The 21,349-nt window shown below is 44.2% G+C and overlaps 1 long non-coding RNA gene across 1 annotated transcript; it reads left to right on the top strand.

The window, feature by feature from the left end:
- Positions 1-916: 916 nt before the first annotated feature.
- On the top strand, positions 917-19,399 carry LOC138420819 (uncharacterized). The gene is made up of 3 exons (XR_011249321.1): positions 917-1,437; positions 1,529-1,721; positions 18,250-19,399. It is a non-coding gene; the product is annotated as an uncharacterized lncRNA (long non-coding RNA).
- Positions 19,400-21,349: the final 1,950 nt, after the last annotated feature.

Below are 21,349 nucleotides of genomic sequence, written 5' to 3' on the forward strand. Positions count from 1 at the left end.
AGCAGGAAGAATGTGTATCAGTTCTGAGCCGAAACTTTCAGGAAGAGAGTGTGACTTCCACACCCTGCTCTCCTTCGGCCTGCTCTGGGGGCCAACAGAACCGCAAGATGAAAGGAACCTCAGTCTTTGAATCACTGACGGGAAAAGGGCCACCTGCCAAACAACCATGAACTTAACGTGAGTGAGAAATGAAATTCTGTTTGGGTCTTTATACATTTGCGGGTTTATTTGTTGCAGCCACTGTGGTGGTGGTGGTTTAGTCGCTAAGTCATGTCCGACTCTTGCAACCCCATGGACTCTAGCCCACCAGGCTCCTCTGACCGTGGAATTCTCCAGGCAGTAATACTGGAGTGGGTTGCATTTCCTTTTTCAGGGGATGTTCCTGATTGAACGAAATCAAATCCGTTTCTTTCATTGCAGGCGGCTTCTTTACCACTGAGGCACCAGGGAAGGTAGTGGCAGCCACTAACGGTACCATAATTAATACAGCATATACAAACACAAGCCATTTTGAGTTACATTATGTTCACATACACAGAATTTTTAAAAATAGGATCACACATCTGACCATGGTGTCGTTTGGCTTTCACAGCTGAGAGAGGTCACCTGTGAGATACGGCCAGGAGGTGAAGGAGCTGCAGCTGGAGACTGGGCCTTGCAGCCTCAAAGTCTGTGTGCTTTACAGCGCCCTCATGCCAGCTATAAACTGGCCTTCGCCGACCTCTTTGATGGTGTTAACATGCAAGAAGGTGTTATTTGTTAGGCTTCTTTGATGACTCAGAACAGCTGCACTCCCCTCTGAGGTGGGGGGTGGGTAACCCAGGTAGGCTCTGCCCACCCAGAAGCCTGTGGCTTCCTGCCTTCCTCAGTTCAAGGGTTTCTCAAAGAAAGAGCCTTCAAAACGATCGTATTTCTCAGAAGGCATAGTTTGATTTGACAAGCGCAGGCTGCAAAGAGGGCAGGTGTGTGGGCTTGTGATGACCAGCAGTGAGAGAGGAAGAGCTGCAGCTTGAAAGCCTCCTTCTCCAGACCAGCATGAACACCCTCCCGGCCTCAGGGTTTACAACTAGTGAGCTTGTGTCCCCAGAGGGGCAGCCCTCCTCCAGGTTCCAAACACCACCCAAAAGCAAGCTGCAGAAAGGCAGATGGCCTCAGCTCTCATAGGCTTCCAGGAAACTTTGACAGTTCTAAGAAGCCCCCACTTCCTGCCTCCCAGGAGTTGGAGAGGCCCTCACTGGCTGCCCCCTCCACCCCTGGAAACATTCCCTAGGGGATACCTCCATGTGGGCAACTGTTCTTAGAAGCAATGTGGGCAGCAGGAGGGGGTGGGGAAGGAGGCCCCTCAGCTTATCCCCACTTCTCTTGGGCACCCTCCACATACATTTCTCCTAGCTCAGCATCCATCTATCACCTCCAGAACCAAAGACAGGTCCAGAGGTGAGCACAAGCAACTGATAACTAAAAAGGCACTTCACTGTGGTTGTGAAATTTCTGTATATATAATTTATTTATTTGTTTGGTCCCACAGGGTCTTTGTTGCAGTGTGCGGATTTCCCATTGTAGTGGCTTCCCCTGTTGCCGAGCACAGGCTGTAGAGCTCAGGCTCAGTAGTTGTGGCCCTCGGGCTTAGTTGGTCCACAGCTTCTGGAATCTTCCTGGACCAGGGATCGAACTTGTGACCTCTGCGTTGGCAGATGGATTCCTATCCACTGTACCACCAGGTAAGCCCGTGGATATGAAATGTAATAAATCAAGGTTTCCCAGTATGGAAGCCAGATAGCCTTGGTGGGAGATAAAATAATGTTTCCACATAAATACCAGCATTAAATAAGATTTAATTATTTCCCTTTTCACAATTTTTCAACACTTTGATTACATCAAAAAGAATGTATCTTGGGTGCTAGTAGGTTTTTAACACCTCTCTACTACCAGTAAGACTCATCAGGGAAAAAAAAAAAAAGAGAGAATGAACAAATAGATAATGTCAAACATAAAATGGGGTTGTAACAACTGATACGACAGATACTAAAATGACATACCAGGAATAAACATTTTATAATGTAATGTAGTTTTTAAAAAAGATACCCTTTACAAAAACAACATCATTTTATGCATCTAGAAACAAATCTCCAACAAAAGCTATGTTCTTGGCCTTTATCAAGAAAATTGTAAAACTTTAATGAAAAAAGGAAAAGCTAGACAAATTAAAAGATACAGCATGGATAGAAAGAAGACTCAATATTATAAAGGTGTCAGTTCTCCCAAATCATATATGGACAGGGTTTTGTTTGTTTATTTGTGTGTGTGTGAAATTTTTCTAGCTGATTCTAAAATGTGTTTAAAAGAGCAAAGAAGGCTGATATTTTATGTAACATGGTCAGCCAAAGGCCTTTCTGGGAGATGACTGTGACGAGTGAGGCCTTCTGGTCAGGTTGAACAAGGCTCTGAGGGTACCAGCTGGTTTGGAACATTTGAAGGATATACAGGGCTCACTGTGGTTGGAGAGGACTGAATGAGCAGCAGGAATGAGGTCAGAAAGGATCCCAGGAACTGGATTGCATGGTCCTTACAGACTGCGGTAAGAGCTCTAGAATTAACTCTGAGATGGATAGTCCCTAGAGTTTTTTTGAGCAAGGAATGACCCAATCAAAATAAGTTACAAATTTTTAAAATTTTATTATTTATTGTTTAAAATTTTTAAATTTTCTGTTGGGGTATAGTTGATTAACAATGTTGTATTAGTTTCAGATACACAGCAAAGTGATTCAGTTATACAAAATCGTGTTAAAGATTTTGAAAGAGGCAAAAAAAAAGATTTTGAAAGGGTTGGAAATATTCAGTAAACCTGTTATCAGGTGGTATGCAAATGCAGTAACAGAAAAACTGAAGGATGTGCACGCATGAATGACTGAAATTTAGGAAAATTCTGTTTTGAGTAATTCCTTTTGTCACAGATTTGGTCTTCCTAATTCACTCAGTCCAAACAGAATGGGAAAGGATCTAGGTTTTTGGAGCCAACACTGACAAGTGTGCCGTAGGGCCAAGCCAGGCCCAACTCCTCTTTCTGCTCCTTTGGCCCATGGCTGGAACTCTGATTACAGCCTTCAGGGAGTGAGTCCAAAAAGCAGTAACTCTGTCCAGCTCCTGAAAAATATCACTGACTTCGAGACTAATGAGACTTAAAGAAGGCTAAAGGTGAAAGAGACTACAGAGAGAATAACAACAAAAAAAACTATAGTACAACTAGCATGTCCATAAGGGACCTCTTTATCTTCTCTAAAATATTGTTCCTTTTCTGGCATTCCCTAGTCCAGTAGGGGCAACACCACTATTCATTCAGTCAGTCATCAAATATTAATTAAGCATGCATTCTTAGTATTGAATTCACTGGGATGAGCAAAATAGATGCAGTCTCTGCCCTCATGGAGAGAAAGACAATTCAAAAATAAAGAAGTAATTCTTAGACACAAGTAGGGTGATATGGTAGAGCAAGTCTACTGCAGGTAGTGGGCAGGCCAAGTGTGGCCCACTGCCTTTTCTTTGTAAATAAGGTTTTATTGGAACACAGCCATGGTCATTTGCTAACATTTTGTCTGGCTGCTTTCGTGCTACAGTGGCAGAGTTGAGTAGCTACGACAGAAACCGTATGGCTTTCAAAGCCTAAAATATTAACTATCTAGCCCTTGATAGAAAGAGTTACCTACCCCTGTGATAGAGGAGAATGGACATCTCTTACCAATGTCCTGTGGAGCTTTCTGCAATGATGGGAATGTTCTCCATCTGTGCTAATGTGCTAGCCAGTAACCACATATAGATATTGAATACTTGAAATGTGGCTAGTAACTGAGGAACTTAAATTTTATCTCATTTAATTAATTTAGATTTAAATTTAAATAGACACATATCGCTAGAACAACATTTTGTTGTCATTGTTGTTCAGTCACTCAGTTGTGTCTGACTCTTAGTGACCCTATGGACTGCAGCACGCCAGGCTTCCCTGTCCTTCACTATCTCCCCGAGTTTGCTCAAACTCATATAGAGTCAGTGATGCCATCCAACTGTCTCATCCTCTGTCGTCCCCTTCTCCTCCTGCCTTCAATCTTTCCCAGCATCAGGGTCTTTTCAAATGAGTCAGTTCTTCACATCACATACCCAAAGTATTGGAGCTTCAGCATCAGTCCTTCCAATTAATATTCAGGGTTGATTTCTTTTAGGGTTGACTGATTTGGTCTCCTTGCTGTCCAAGGGACTCTCAAGAGTCTTCTCCAACACCACACTTTGAAAGCATCAATTCTTTGGTGCTCAGCCTTCTTTATGGTCCAACTCTCACATCACATCATATAGAACAAAGTAGTTCTATATATAGAACAAAGTAGTTCTATATAATGGTACAGGCCAGAAATGTAGAGTTCTTCCCTGAATCCTCATTTTTTCCCCCATTGTCACTATTGTTTAGTTGCTAGGTAGTGTCTGACTCTTTTGTGATCACATGGACTATAGCCCTCCACGATCCTCTGTCCATGGGATTTCCCACACAAGAATAGTGAAGTGGGTTGCCATTTCCTTCCCAACCTAGGAATCGAACCCACATCTTCTACATTGGCAGGTGGGTTCTTTACCACTGAACCAGCAGAGGAGGCCCCATTTCTTCCTCATGCTTCTAAATACCTCTAAAATCCCATTAAGCCAATAAAAGTCTAAATCTATGTTCACCATAATTGCAATTGTGTCCAAATGTGTCCAACGATACACCAAAGTATGTATCTAATACCTGAAAACTACTTTTAGTAGTAGTTAATTTATTAAGTGGGGGAGCATGGTGGGTGATCTTACTTTGCTCTTTCAACATTGTCTGTCATTCTGTTGACTCATTCCATTTATGAAAAACCCAAGATTAGGCTGTGCTTCATTTTTTTGGTTGTTGGAAGTGAAGAAACAATTTATGTCAAGTAATGTGTCTAACACAACTGAGCACACACATACACACAGTGTGATGTGAGAGAGAGAGAGAGAGATGAAAAAGGAGACACACTTCCTATTGACTCTGAGAAGAGGACTCCTATTGTTGTGTCGCTGGGCTGTAAATTCTGGAAGGTTGCTCTGGATCTAAAGAGCCTAGGGCACCTTAATGACAGACAGGACTGCCATGGCCCTTCACGGCACTAGTCTGTGACTGTGACTCAGGGAGTCTGCACATTCACGCCTGCTCCATTTTTTCAAGACTTGCCATTCATAGCTTCTGATTCTTCCTAATTTCCATTTTCTTACTATTTTTGCCTGCTTATCCTAGTTGCCCCCGGTTTTCTCTAAATCAGAACCCCTGAACATCTGCTCTTGCTGCTGAATAATCTCATTCTCTAAGTGTTTCTCTGTTTAACTTCCTAAGTGGGGAAATAGAGTTATCGCAACTCCTCTTTTTGTGCCATCCCATTCTGCAGGTCATTGGCCAGCCTGTGGATTTGTTAGACTTGATTTTGACAGTCTGCTTCCCAGTCAGTTGTGGCCAAAGTAGGGTAGGGTCATGTGGTAGAAAGCAACGCTATTATTGGCTGCAGGGAGAATAAGAGGAGGGGCTGTGGGTTTAACAGTTGAGTTAGTGGTGTGTTGAAGACCATCCCACAAGCCCGCACTAGCTGGGACCTCCTCTAGGGGCTCGAATCTTGATACTGTGGTTCTCTCATGAGGCTTTGGGCCCTGGGTAGCTGAATTCTGTAACCTGAATTGACTCTCCTTACAGCCAGAAGTCCCAGTTGCTTGGTTGGGGCAAATCCATTCCTGTCTCTCCTTCCATCCTCCCAACTGAGACCTCCCCTATCTGTTCTCCAATTTAGAAGGGCTTCAGCAAGGGAAGGAAGGACATTTGCCCTGTGTGGGGCTCAGAGCCACAGAGAAACACTGCTGTCCCCTGGGAGGAAGCCTGCTGTGGAAGCTGCTGGAGAATTTCTGGTTTTCTGCTTTGGGCCTTAGTAATTCAGGGATGATGTGATAGGAGCCTGAGGGGAGCAGTTTTCAATTTCACCCCTAACAGCATTGGCTTGGACTCTGAAGCTTAGGCCATCTCTGACTCACAGCTGAGTTAAGGAATTAAATCTGCTGCCTCCCAGACTTGGCAAGGGACGGCCATGGGCGGTGGCTGCACAGGCTCCTGGGAGTCCCCTAGGCAGGCAGAGTGGGCTGCCCTGGGCCATATGCGGGTGGGGGTAGAGGGCCTGAAAACTTCATTCCCAGCACGCCTTCCCCAGCTGCTCTAAATGCCTAAAATAAGCCAGCAGACCTTCCCTTTACCTTTGGAGTCTTTGATCCCAATTTAAATGCCACTCTGCACTGCTCAAGACGGTCCTCAAAACTGACCTCAATCCCATGGGCTTTATGAGTTTTACATCTTTCCTTCTTACCTGGTTTAGAGAGATAGTGGGAGCAGCGGGCGCTCCCACTGGTGATGACTTAGTGTGTGCGTGTGTGTGTGTGTGCGTGTGTGTGTGTATGTTGGAAGATGATATGGGAGGTGGAAATGACAGAGGAAACAAGCTCAGAATAGGGGCTGGAGCCTACAGAAGGCAGGTGTACCTTTAATAAAGACCTAGGTCTAATCTTGGCCCTGCCGTTAACTCTCTGTGTCCTTCAGCAAACTGCTTAATCTCTCGGGACCTCAGTTTCCTCATTTGCAAAACGAAAGATTGAGTAAGGAAGTCTCTAAGGGCCTTTCCAGTTCTGAATCATTGAATCTGAAGCAAATGCCTTCTGGAGAGAAAGCCAGTAAGAGTAGAAAGTTTCCACTGGAATCTCTCCTTTTAGGCTTTGAAAGAGTAAGCAGCAGCAGGGGCTCATGCCCAGAAAGCTGGAAAATATGAAAGGTCTTATAGCTAAACTAAGACTGCTCCAGCTTCCAGCCCCAAATTCCAGCACCTGCCATTTTCACCTCCAATCCAGCACATGACTGCTGTCTTCCAGAAAACTCGTAACAACTCTGCAAACCTAGAATGTCTGCAACATGAAGGGCACTCTCTGGAGTTCTGCAGAACACATCGTGCCCAGTGCTAAGCAGCAGCCTCCCACACCATCACAAGTGTGGTGTTTCCATCTGTGAAGAGGAGATAGAGTAGAAGTCCAGAGCAAGTGACTGCTTTGAAACAAGGGAGGCAAAGTGGCCTCCTTCACTCCACTCATACTCCACTGGTGATGACTTAGTCACAAAGCCACATCTAGTTGCAAACTAGCTAGAAGATAGGTGGCCATTTGCTTGGCTTATACCTTCTACTGCTATGAAAGAAGGGGAGAATGAACTGGGCCTGAGCCACTGAGTCCCAGAAAAAAAGTTTCTTTATGAATTCTCCCAGTCATCTCTGAGAATGTTGCAGGGTGCTATTTCATATATGTTCAAGAATAGGCCCCTCCTTGATTTGGCAACATACATCAAAATTGCAAATGTTCATATCCTTTGAATCAGCATGTCCACTTCTAGGAATTTCTCTGATACATATATTTACCCACATGAGAAATGAAATATGCTTTGATGGTGAAAGGAAAAGATTAAATAAAATATTAATGGTCTTATACAGTGAAGTACCATCTAACTATTTTTTAAATGAGGGAGCTATTTCTATACTGCTATGCACGAATCTCTTAAGGCATATTGTTAAATGAACTTTTACAGTGCAGAACAGTAAGTAGAGTACGCTACCATTTTTATAGACTAAAGAACAACCCTTGAACAACACGGGCTGGAACTAAACAGATCCACTTACACAGGAATATTTTTTTTAATGGTAAAAAATTTTACATGGTCTGTGGTTGGTTGAATCAGAGGACTTAGAGGAACTGTGGATGTGAAGTCCTAACTATATATTATATGTAGATTAACCCCTGCATTGTTCGAGAGTCAACTGTATGCATATTTATGTTTGCTTTTTTGTATTCGTAGGATATCCCTGGAAGAATTCAAAAGACACTAATAATGAGGGTGGGGAGGGAATTGGTTGACTGGCTGTCTGGGGTATATGCTTCGTATTTACTTTTTTATTGGGCTGTGCTGGGTCTTCATTGCTGTGCAGGCTCTTCTCTAGTTGTGGGGGCTATTCTTCGTTGCAGTGTGGGGGCTTCTCATTGCAGTGACTTCTCCCGTTGCAAAGCACAGGCTCTAGGGCGCATGGACTTCAGTAGTTGCAGAACGTGGGCTCAGTAGTTTCGCCCAGTGCTCTGGGCTTCAGAGCACAAGCCAGTAGTTGCGGTGCACGAACTTAATTGCTTGGCGACATGTGGGATCTTCCTGGACCAGGGATTGAACCTTGTCTCCTGCACTGGCAGGCCGACTCTTTACCACTGAGCACCAGGGAAGCCCTGAGGTATCTACTTTTTATACTTTTTCATTGATAGTTTTTTATTTAGGACCGTGTGAGTACATTGCAGAGACATTACTTTACCAACAAAGGTCCATCTAGTCAAAGCTATGGTTTTTCCAGTACTCATGTATGGATGTGAGAGTTGGACTATAAAGAAAGCTGAGCACTGAAGAATTGATGCTTTTGAACTGTGGTGTTGGAGAAGACTCTTGAGAGTCACTTGGACTGCAAGGAGATCCAACTAGTCTATCCTAAAGGAAATCAGTCCTGAATATTCATTGGAAGGACTGATTCTGAAGCTGAAACTCCAATATTTTGGCCACCTGATGCAAAGAGCTGACTCATTTGAAAAGACCCTGATACTGGGAAAGATTAAAGGTGGGAGGAGAAGGGGATGACAGAGGATGAGATGGCTGGATGGCATCACTGACTCAGTGGACATGAGTTTGAGTAAACCCTGGGAGTTGGTCATGGACAGGGAAGCCTGGTGTGCTGTTGCAGTCCATGGGGTCTCAAAGAGTTGGACACGACTGAGTGACTGAACTGAACTGAGCACATTGCCTATTTAAAAGAAGGAGGGAAAGATGGAGGGAGGGAGGTGGAAGAGAAGGAGAGGAGAGAAGAAAGGAAAGGACAGGAAGGGGAAAAGGCAGAAAGAAGGGAAGAAGGAAGAAAAGAGAGGGAAGGAAAGGAGGGAGAATTATTCCAATTCTTTTTCTCTGGCCTTCCTTCCATGCAGCCAAATGGCTGCCCCTGTATAATGATCCACAAAGTCGCTGCTCCTTGGACCCAGCTGTCCACTGCTGGCTACTCCTGTCGCCTGTGTTTGGGTTTCACAAAGGGCACTGCTCCCCTTTGGCTTCTCTGGCCCAGATGTGAGACAAGACCTTTTTGTCAATGTCCTATACCCTAGCAAAGACCAGTCTATAATATTTAAACAGAAATGCCTGAAGACTCCAGAATAAAGAAAGGCAAGAGTAATGAAAGACTGTCACATCCCATGACTGCACAAACTCAGATTCTTCCTCAAGATCCCCTCCTGTCCATCTCCCTGCTGTGTTCCAGGCCGGATCCCACCCTGTAGGACCTTATCACCAGGACCTCTCCAGGAATGTCCCCACTTCAGAGAGCAAGCCAAACTTGCCCTCAGCCCCAGAGAGAGAAGACAGTTTTTCCCTTTACCCTAGTCTACGGGGTGGCTCTCCAGAACTTACTTCTGGCCAAAGGGTTGAATTCCTGCCAGGAAGATTAATGGTGGCAACACCCATTCCCTTCAGGAGCTATGCCCTGTGGGCCCATAAGAATGTATTTTGGCCTTATGATCCTCAAAAAACAATCCTAAGAATCTAACTTGAATAGAGGTCCAATGTCTTGTCAGTGGGCTTTAGGAATCAAATGAAAATCAAATTAAGATATGTAATCCAGGCTATCAATTGCTGACCCGGGGGAAATCCACTAAACTAAGCTGAGATGCAGTTGGTCTCTTCTCAAGGGCTCCAAAATCCCAGAGTCTAGTCTTTCCCAGAACCAATTTATTAAATAAAGAAACAAAAACAACAGCTAGATCTTAGAAACAGTATTAGAGAAAGGAGAAACATAATGGTACCAAGAGACTGGGATGACATCACTATGGCTATTGAGCACTACACATAGCTCTAAGTTTCACCACTATAAGAAAGAATGATGATGGATTGTATAATTGTCCTAGTGTGGTGAGAGGATATTTGTCCACAGACAACAAACTTGTAATTCAAGGAGAAATTCACACAGATTCTTATATAAAGGATAGCAAAAATGTAAGCAGTGTCTTCCATGGGAGTGTAGCAAAAACCTCAAGGGAAACACAAGCTGTGCCTGCAGGACTGATTCCAGAATTCAGTGGGGAGGTGGGTAACAAGAAAGAGAGAGGAGAAATGTCTTCAAGGAGGAGTCCATGTGGGAAGGCGAGGTAGCGAGGGCGGCCCATGTCCCTTACAGAAATTGCTGTCTGGCCCAGGCTAGCAGATTTGAATTGCAGTGTGCTATGCCGACAGCCCTGTGGTACGTGAACCCATAGTGGACACTCTGCTGCCTTCAGTTTCCTTTTTAACAAAACCATGATTTGATTCTGCCATCCACTTTTCTGTCACGCAACCATGTGCGTCAGGGTAAGTGAACCTTGCTCCCAGCTGCAAGGGAGAGATCTGACTGACTGGTCTAAAGGCAATCATATGCCTTGCCCATGATGAGTCTAGGAATATGCATATGACCCAATTCTGGCCAATGAGAGTGGAGAAGTCTGTTGGAGGATTCTGGGAAGAGTTTTCTTTGTTTCAAAGAAAGGGCCGTAGAGAGATGCTCTCTTTTCTTCCTCTGTACTTTGTGTGATGTCTAGAACTCATCTTGCAATCATCTTGCAACTTGAAGGATGAAGTCACTATTGAAGATGACATAATAAGAGCTGGAAAGAACCAGAATAATTATGACTTTGTTGAGATTCTGGATCAACCAACCTGGGAACCTACCCTACCTCTAAATGTATTATAAAGCAAATTTCAATTGGGACTTCAGTCACTTACAACTGAAAGCATGTACTTGTTGTTTAGTCACTCAGTTGTGTCCGACTGTTTTGCAACCCCGTGGACTATGGCCTGCTAGGCTCCTCTGTCCATGATATTTTCCAGGCAAGAACACTGGAATAGGTTGCTATTCCCTCTCCAGGGGATCTTCCTGACTCAGGGATTGAACGCACGTCTCCTGCATTGCCAGGTGGACTCTTTGTCACTCAGCCACAAGGGAAGCCCAGAAGCACATACTACACAAATATTTATTGGAATACAACTATTATTAGGTGCTGAGGAAAGAGTTTTAGATGATAACACATTTCTACTTCCATTGTGGTTTTACTGTTTAGTTGCTAAGTCGTGTCCAACTCTTTTCACCCACATGGACTATAGCCCACAAGGCTCCTCCTCTGTACATAGAGTTTATCTTATAGTGGAGCAGGGCTAAACATTCAGACTATTGACTTGACAGCTAATTGTTTAATCATGATGTTGTGAAATGCTACAAAGGAGAGCATGCGTAAGAGAATCTGACTTCCTGAAACTGGCACATTTTTTCCTCAGTCTCTCTTACCTGGGCTTTTTTATTTCAACTGTGCTTCTCGTAAGAAGGTAATTTTTACTCAGGTCTAAGATTTGCTTCTTGTAAGGGCTTGTAGCATCCATTTGGTGACTATAGGGATAGTCATAGACTTTAAGTATAAGACCAACAGGACCAGAGCTGACATGCTTCTGTGAAAATTATGGAGCCTATATTGTGTTCCTTCTTGGATGGAAGGAGTCCAACCTATCATTTTCCTAGGATGAGCAAATCCTATTTCAGAGGCCAGCAATGCCAGGGAAATCCTGAAAAATGAGAGAATGAGGGGAGCTGGGGACAGCGCTTAGGGACCTCATAGCAGTGCGTGCGTGTGTGCGTGCGTGCGTGCGTGCTCAGTCGTGTCTGACTCTGCAGCCTTATGGACTGTAGCCCATCAGGCTTCTCTGTCCATGAAATTTTCCAGGCAAGAATACTGGCGTGGGCTGCCATTTACTACTCCAGGGCATCTTCTCGACCCAGTGATCAAACCCATGTCTCTTGCAGCTCCTGCATTGGTAGGTGGATTCTTAACTACTGTGCCACCTGGGAAGCCCCCTTACAGCAGTACAAGTATTGAATAAATTACAAGCATCAATTAGCAGATGTCTGATTACAAGATAGCAAAATCAAGATCTTTCTCCTCTCCTTCTTGACTCAGAAATTAGCCCACATAAGCAACAAGATCAATAAAAACAGAAACTTCGCCATTGATGACACAGTCTGCACTAGAGAAAGCAGGTGGGGAAATTGTCTTAAGAAAATGGAGAAAGATAAAGCTACTAGAGCGGGTATCTGGGGTGCCTCACTCACACTTCCTCAGCCCACATCTGATTTCAGCTGCAGCTCAACCTTGTCCTGACTGTGACTTGCATCTTTTCTCTTTTTGCCCTGGAGCGTCTCTGATATTGTGAAAGCTGTTTGGCTCCTGTGCAGTTGAAAGTATGTTTTGGCGGGGCAGGAAATTTATGCTACTAGGAGTGGCAATCATCAGCCACAGGGGTATCAAACAATGATAAGTGCTCCAGGGTCTAGCACTTCAGGCAGACGGTTCTGAGAAGCAAGGTAAACACATTCCCAGCCCCTACTGACCACAGGTGCAACCACATAACTCACCCTTATAGTGACCTTTCCTTCTTCTCCTGACTTGTTTTTCTCGTCTTCCTTACTCCTACTTCCTGGAATCATCTCTTAGATGTACCTAAGTTCCTGTCTCAGGCTGTGCTTGTGGGAGAAAGCAAACTAAGGCAGAAGGTACTTGTAGATGGGACGCTGACAAGAAACAAACTGATGTTCCCTGCCCTGCCCTACCGTGGAATGTACACTCGGAAATTGGAAGGGCATCAGAGGCTCCGGAAAGCAGGAATGAGATCCTCCGATGAGCAAGCCAGCTCTCTGCCTATGGGGAAGCGACAGGGAGGCATTTTAGTGCCACACTGTTTCTTCCTCCAGAAGAACAGTAACTTAAAAACAAAACAAAACCTTTTGTTTTATATTGGAATGGCACCCCACTCCAGTACTCTTGCCTGGAAAATCCCATGGACAGAGGAGCCTGGGAGGCTGCAGTCCATGGGTTCGCTAAGTCGGACATGACTGAGCAACTTCACTTTCACTTTTCACTTTCATGCATTGGAGAAGGAAATGGCAACCCACTCCAGTGTTCTTGCCTGGAGAATCCCAGGGACGGGGGAGCCTGGTGGGCTACCATCTATGGGGTCGCACAGAGTCGGACACGACTGAAGCGACTTAGCAGCAGCAGCAGCATAGGCAAATAATGTCATGATAGTTTCAGGTGAACAGCAAAGCGACTCTGTCATACATATGCATGGATCCATTCTCCCCAAAACTCCCATCTCATCCAGGCTGCCACATAATATTGAGCAGAGTTCTATGTTCTATATAGTGGTTCTTGTTGGTTATCCATTTTAAATAGAGCAGAGTGTATATGTTCATCCCAAGCTCCCTGGCTAACCTTTCCCCTCATTCATCCCCCTCTCCTCTGCCCCAGCAGCCTATCGTATATATTTCTCCTTTGTTTGACTTAGCTTCACTCAGTATGACAATCTCTAGGGCCATCCATGTTGCTGCAAATGCCATTGTTTCAAGAATACCTGCATGTGTGCTTGCTGTCACTTCAGTCGTGTCTGACTCTTTGCAACACTATGGACTGCAACCTGCCAGGCTCCTCTGTCCATGGGATTCTCCAGGCAAGAATATTGGAGTGGGTTGCCATGCCATTCTCTAGGGGATCTTCCCGACCCAGGGATGCAACCCGCATCTCTTACATCTCCTGCATTGGCAGGCTGGTTCTTTACCACTAGTGCCACTTGACAAGAGTCATTTTTTTAAAGCAATCTCAAACTTACAGAAAATTTGCAAGTATTGATTTGGTCAAACAGTTCATTTGAGTTTTTCCAAAAATCGTTATGGGGAGACCTGAATGAACTTTTTGGCCAACCCAGTATAATATCTGTGTAGGTGTTGGTGGAAACCAATGAATTTCAATACATGAGGAATAACTTTAACCCTCTCCTTTATTTGAGAGGAAGGCAATGACATGATGATCCAGCACCACTGAGTCATTTAGCATGTATTTCCTAAAAGCAAGAACTATCTCCTACTTAACCACAATGCGACCATCAAAATCGAGAACTCAGCACTGACACATTACACCCCTGCGAGTTTCACCAGCTATCCCAATGAGATCATCTGCAGAAAAGCTTGCCAGTTCAGAATCACATGTTGCATTTAGTTGTCATGTCTCGTTAGTCTCCTTTAATCTGTCTTTCCTTGTCTTTCATGACTTGGACATGCTTAAAGATTATGGTTCAGTTATTTTGTAAATTGTCCCTCACTTTAGATTTGCCTGACTTTCAGGTTCTGCGTCTTTGGCAGGAATGATGCTGTGTTCTCATTGCATCCTATCAGATGGTATAGGGTTTCAATTTGTTCCATCACTAATGATATTCACTTTGATGACTTGATTAAGGTAGTGTCTGCCAGGCTTCGCTACTGAAAAAACTACTCTTTCCTCTGGTAACTAATAAGTATTTTTATTGTGGTTAAAGAAAACCACAGATAACATAAAATTTGCCATCTCGCCAATTTTAAGTGTGTAGCGCAGTGGCATTAGCTATATGCACGTTGTTGTGCAGTGGTTCTCTAGGTCTTTTTAGTCTTGCAAAACTGAAAGTATCCACTGAGCAACAATTCCCCTTTGAGTAGCTAATGAGAATTTTGTGGAAATGTTTTGTAACCATGCAAATATACCGTACTTCATCAAGCTTTTATTTAGTTATCTATATCAGTGTGCACTCATTGTTTCTTTAGTCAGTGGATTATTGTCCATTACTATCCTTACTTATTTGGACGTGCTAATTATTCAGATTTTGCTGGTGGGGTTCCCTCAAGCTTGCTTCTATGTTCTTTTTACCTGTTTCCGTTATCTTTTTTCAACATTTCCTTATTTTCCAGTACAAAAAGAGGTTCGAGGCTCATCTTGTACATTCTCTCATTGAGCCCTGAAATCAACCATTCCTCCAAGGAGCCTTGGTTCCTGTTGGTGGAGAATGGTTTTTACAAACCAAAACCTGAGTGCTAGGTATGCTCGTTGTGTTTAGGATATCACTTCTTTCAAACCTTAAGAACGGACAGCTGGGGAATATACCTGTGTATATTCGTGTGTATGTGTGTGTGTTCATGTTCACATACATTTACATGTATATTTATTTCTACATATACTGAAATTCATCAGTTTCCACCAGTTCCTAATTAAACATGACATTCTGTTTTTCTCCCTTTCCATACTTTTAACTGCATACTCTGACAGTGAGAAAACTTATGGATGTCTAGGATATTCTGTTGAGTGGAAAAAAGAATGTTACAAAAGAGTATCTACATTAGGAGAGTCTGTTTTGAAAAAGGAAAAGGTTTTATTTATTTTTAGCTGTGCTGGGTCTTCCTTGCTGTGTGGGCCTTTATCTAGTTGTAGTGAGCAGGGGCTACTTTCTAGTTGCTGTGTGTGGCCTTCTCCTGTTTTGAAGCTTGGGCTCTAGGGTGTGGGCTTCAGTAGTTGAGGCCTCCAGACTCTAGAGCACAGGCTCAGTAGCTGTGGCTCACCAGCTTAGCTGCTGGGCGACATGTGGGATTTTCCCAGATCAGAGATCAAACCTGTGTCTCCTGCATTGGTAGGTGGATTCTTTACCATTGAGCCACCAGGGAAGCCCGAGATCTTGTTTTTTAAAGTTAAGAAACCTTATTTGCTTTGTAAAGAAAAAGTTTAAAGGAATTTTATCAAGCTGCTAGCACTGGTGGGTTTTTTTTTAGAAAATTGGAATTATGGGAATTTGCACTTTCTATATTTTATCTCTATGTATGGTATTTAAAGCAAATTTTGCCAGAAGAAGGAATTTTTTACCCACTTTTTGGTTGTGCTATGTGGCTTTGTGGGATCTTGGCTTCCTGACTAGATCCAACCTGTGCCCCTTGTAGTGGAAGCACAGAGTCCTAACAACTGGACCACCAGGGGATTCCCAGGAATTATTTTTTTAATAGGATATTAGTGGCTCTTTTCTTACTGCTCTACAGCAAAGCTGGCAAAAAACCTAAATGCCTCACCTTCTACAAATGACAGTCTACATTTAGAAGTATACCCCATGACCTTCAAACTTCTGGGCTTACAGAGAAGGTACAGAATTTGTCTTGCCATCATCTATCACCTCTCTACCACTATACCCTCCTTTGCAAAATACATTAAATCTCAGAGTAGGAAAGACAGTGGAGATTTCTTGAGGGTAGTTGGCCTATGCAGACTGTAGCATTTCTTCATGGTGAGTGGGTTCTTTCTTCTCTACCTGAAGCCTCACATTGGGGCATCAAGGGGAAGCGCCAAAAGAATCATTTGTAGACATTAGAGTCACCTGCAAGAAGAAGAGACCAGAATCCTATACTATAGGTGGACATCTGCATAGGCAGATTACTGAACCATCTCATGTCTGACTGAGCAAGAGAGAACGCAATCGGAGCGGGATGGAAGGTCAGAGTGAGGAAGTGGGGCAGTGGGATAGTCTGCACATCCACTGCTTGGAGCTGAAAGTTTCAGTGAGTTCCTTGAAGGTCAAGTGAACATCATAGGGAGGAGGGGGGCTTGAACCTTTTTTGTTGCTGCTCTACGTAAGAGGGCCATCTGCTAGACAGGAAACCCCAGCATTAAGAAGCTGTAAAGTATGCTCAGGGTTGATATTCAAAGTTGGATGGCATGGCTGCTGGTTAATCAGAATATGCACTGCACATAAGCAGCTTGGACAGCGGCACTGCTACTGTCACCCTAAGAGTGGCATCGCCCATGTCACACATACTGAGTTTTGTCCACCTGCCTCTCCAGCTCCCTTCTCCACCCTTCCCTGCCCTGCTTGCTGGCCTGCAAGGTTTTCTTCTATGGACATTATCACCAGGCCCCTTTGCCTTCAGGCTTCCATTTGGGTCTGGGCAACAGAAGACACTAGCAGGAGATGAGAGAATGGGAAGAAAGAAAGATATTTATTCCGCTGCCTCAATTCCCTTTACACTAGGCCACAGTTTTACAATCACTTCCTTATCTTCCTATGGCCACAGCCTTCATGTGGCCCCTCTCCCATGGTTAACGATTGCTTCCCCATTTCCCTTCCAGATTAGTGGTGGTACAGGCAACCCCCAATTACTGCTGGGTGCTTCAGCAGTCCTGGTTGGCTCCCTTAACCTTGTCCACTCCCTTGCCAATAATCCCTTCAGTAAAGTCTTTTCAGTCACTCTTTTGAATGTAGTGTCTGTTTCCTGATTGGGCTCTTGACTGATCTGTCAGACCACTTTCTAATGGGGAGGTTCCTACAGTTACCTCCCAAAGAACTCCCACATGATCCCCATGAGAGCACCTACTTTTAGAAATCTGCCTCCCAGAGGCCATCAGTGGCCCATCACTGTCAGCCAGAGAAGCAATAATAACCAACAGAGGAGGACTATAGCCAGGACCAGCCAAATGAAGACACTGTCGCCTTTCTTCTTGCCCATCCCCCAATACTAGGGGCTTAAAGAGGGAAAAGGATTATTAGAGTCTCTGATTGTGGCCCCATCAAAGTACCCCTCTTATTGCTTGGATTTTAAACCAATTGAGAAATCAGACAAAGATTAAGTTAGTGAGTGACAGTTGCTTAGACTCTTTGCAACCCCATGGACTGTAGCCTGCCAGGCTCCTCTATCCATGGGATTTCCCAGGCAAGCATACTGGAGTGGGTTGCCATTTCCTTCTCCAAGTTAGATGGATGGCAGGCAAAATATCACCTTTTTGGTGATAAAGTCCAAGTTGGGACATATAGCCTGACAGAGCCAAATAAGTCTTTAACTGAACTCCAAAACTGTACAGACTCATCATTCAGTGGAGGAAGTGCTGGACCGCAGCAGCCTGCAAACATGGGGTGCTGCCAGGAAAGACTTAGAACTGGGAGGAACACAGGGGAACTCTTGGTCCTTGTAGGCCAGCTCTCACTCTAGGAAAAGGAGAGAAGAACTCACTGAATCAAACATATACAAATCACACATCAGCAAATTATTCCATTTTCTGTGGACAAAATAAATAAACGGAGAATGTCACCCTAGCCAAACTCTCCCACTTTGAAAGAAAACATCGATGCTGGAGAAGCTGCCCCCCTTTTGAGGAGAAGAGGCATCTTCACACTAGATTTCACTCCTCTTTCTGTGCTCCAAACAATCAAGGTCTCAACCTATTCTCTTTTTTCCTTTTTTTTGGCTGTGCTAGGTCTTCGTTGCTGCGTGGACTCCTCTCTAGTTATGGCAAGCAGAGACTACTCTTCATTGTGGTGTGCAGGATGCTCGTTGCAGTAGCTTCTCTTAATGCAAAGCACAGGCTCCAGAGCACAGGCTCAACAGTTGTGGCACACAGGCTTAGTTGCTCCACAACTTGTGGGATCTTCCTGGACCAGGGATTAAACCCGTGTCTCCTGTATTGACAGGTAGGTTCTTTACCACCGAGCCACCAGGGACACATAACCCCCTCAACCTAAACTCTTAAACACTTAGTTTGATTAAACTTTAACTCCAAATGGATTAAAGACTTGAATGTAAGAGCTGAAAGTGTAAGACTCCTAAAAGAAAATGTAAGAATAAATCATCATGACCTTGGGATAGGTAAACCCTTCTTAGATAAAACACCCAAAGAATAAGAAACTGTGTGTGTGGGGGGGCGCTCCGCAGAAAGAGAGAGGCAGTGAAACTTCCCTCAGCAAAGCCAAGGGGTCCCGAGGAGAGGTGAGCCTGCTGTCTGCCAACCCAGCCCCTCCGTGAGCCAGAGACAAGCAGAGGGGACAGGGGTTCCATCTAAACAATTCCGCTTTATTGCCACAAACTCTTGGTTTATATAGGCAAGCAGGGGGGTTTTGCGAGGGACTGTCTATAGTTGCACCAATCACGTTAAAGGTCAAATCGTCATGTGCCTTCATTATAACAGGAGTCTATGGTGATCACGTGCTATCCACGTGCATGGAAATCAAGAGAGCCAATCAAAAACTGTAACATAGACCACGCCCCTATCTCTTCCACCAGGCGCCATCTTAGTTTCTGACCGCAAAGCTAACCCTTCTTTTTAAGGTTTCCCATTTAGGGCCCCACAAGAAACCAAGAGGAACGTAGATAAATTGGATTTCATCAAAATTGAAAACTTTTATATCTCAAAAGACATCATCAAGACAGTGAAAAACAACCAACCTAATGAGAGAAAATATTTGCAGATAATGTATCTGATAAGAGGCTTGTATTCAGAATATACAAAGAAAACTTACAATTCAATGGTTGAAAGACAAGTAACCCAATTTTTTAAATGGGGCAAAGGATTTAAATAGACATTTCTCTGAAGATATACAAATGGCCCATAATTAAAGGCATTAGAATGGCTATCTATCTGCCTACCTACCTGCCTTTTATTTATCTATCTACAAAGAGGACAACAAGGCAGAGGAGCAATTTGCAATACAGAGTGCAAAATTCCACCTCAGAGATTAGCTCTGAATACTACAGTACAGGTTAGAGGTGGAGAATCACTGAAGCTTTCACGGAATTGATAATGTTTGGGGGGGAGCTTGAGAAGATATATAGGCATCAACTAAATGAAAAGGGCAGAGAAAAAGCCTTCCTGATAAAGCATACAGAATGGTGAATGCAAAATGAAAAATGAACTTATGGGAAAAGCTCTGGGCCCAATGTCCACCCTGGACCAATTACCCAATAATGGGGGTGAGGAATAGGGTGACACAGCAGTAATATGGCTTTTGGGAGTAGACTCCTAGAGTGAAACAGATGGTTTCTATAGAGACACCAACATGTCTGTGTTCTATAGGACGCTCAATATGTGTCCTGCTGGGACTGTGAAGATATGGGTTAGGTGTCCTAGGCTCTGATGGAATCTGGGCAAAGTTGACAACTTTCCTGTGTCTGTTCCATGTTATACACGCCTGATCCTCCCAAGTATGTCCGGTTCTCTTTGCTCCCAGTCCAAGTTGTGCTAACAAGGGATGGACAGTGAATGACAGGCCAGGACAGAGGGCACCCTGAGTCTGCAGGAAGCGGGGAGGCTGAGGGTGCAGCCCTGAGAGAGTCTGGCTTGGGGACAATTGGGCTGGCCCCAGAGGAGGCAGAGAAGATCTAGAAGACAGACGCCTAGAGTAAAATCCACCCTGCTGGGTAGCTCGACTCTGCTTAGAGTTATTTCCATGAAATTACCACCCCATAGCACTAATGAGGTCATCTGAGAGAGAGCCGGTATTTTGCATAATTCTTAGTAGGCCGGTATTAAGTGGAGACCACGACTGATTCCCTGTGTCTTCTGAGAACAATACAGGCCTGCGGATGAATATTATCGAAGAAGCAGAGACTGAGGGACACCGGGAAGCCCCCTGTGGGGCAGCCATCCCTAGGGACCCCTAGAATGGCCCTGGGGGAGGAGAGAACTCTAGCTTTTGGAATTCTGCTCCACAATTGTCCTGTATCTGGATCAGGCAGGGGAATGATAGCGTCTCCCTGGCGTTAGGCTCTTTTGCTCAGCCTAACATAACACATGTTAGTATAACATATGTTATAAAGGATAAATATATATACATACTCAAGCCTCATTCCATGTTTATAAACCCTCCCTCACCTGCTGCAGTTATTGCATTATCTCTCTACTCCCCTTCACAGTCAGACTTGTAGAGTTTGCATCAAAGTCATGAAAGTTTAAACCAGTTTCTTCTCTTCCTAGTTCCTCTGTAGGATTTTATACTCTTTTGGAGTCTTCTTTCATTAGCTTCTAGAAGACCACACTCTCTGGTTCTCTTTCTACTCTCTGATTTTTCTGAATCCATCTTTTTTACTGAATTCCTTAAATGCTGCTCACACAGAGTCTGTCCTTTAGCACCCTTCCTGTCTTGCTCTGGGTGAGTTCATCCATTCCTATGATTTTCACCAGTCCCTCACATACTGATGACCCCAGCTCCCTATCTCTTTTCTCAGCTTCCAGACTCTGTATTGTCCTGCTATCTGGATATACTATGGTCCCCCAACACCATATGTACACGACTGAGCTGATCATCAGTTTTCTCAAGTCAGCTCCTGTGATGTTCTTTTACTCAGACACAAAAATAAGAAATCTAAGTAGCATTCTAGCCAATCGATGTGTGTTTAGTGAAATGACAATTTAACGTCTCCAGTGACCTCCATCTACCTTCCTGTCTCACTCGCTAGTTCCTATCATCACTAACTTGGTTCAGACCTCATCATCTCCTACGTGGATTTTGTAACAATTTGCTAGCAAGTCTCTCTGTTTCTAATCCTTCCCTCCTTCTTTTCCATTCTCCCTGTTATTCTCT

The sequence above is a fragment of the Ovis canadensis genome, chromosome 15 (genome assembly GCF_042477335.2).
Source record: "Ovis canadensis isolate MfBH-ARS-UI-01 breed Bighorn chromosome 15, ARS-UI_OviCan_v2, whole genome shotgun sequence".
Classification (NCBI taxonomy): Eukaryota; Metazoa; Chordata; class Mammalia; order Artiodactyla; family Bovidae; genus Ovis; species Ovis canadensis.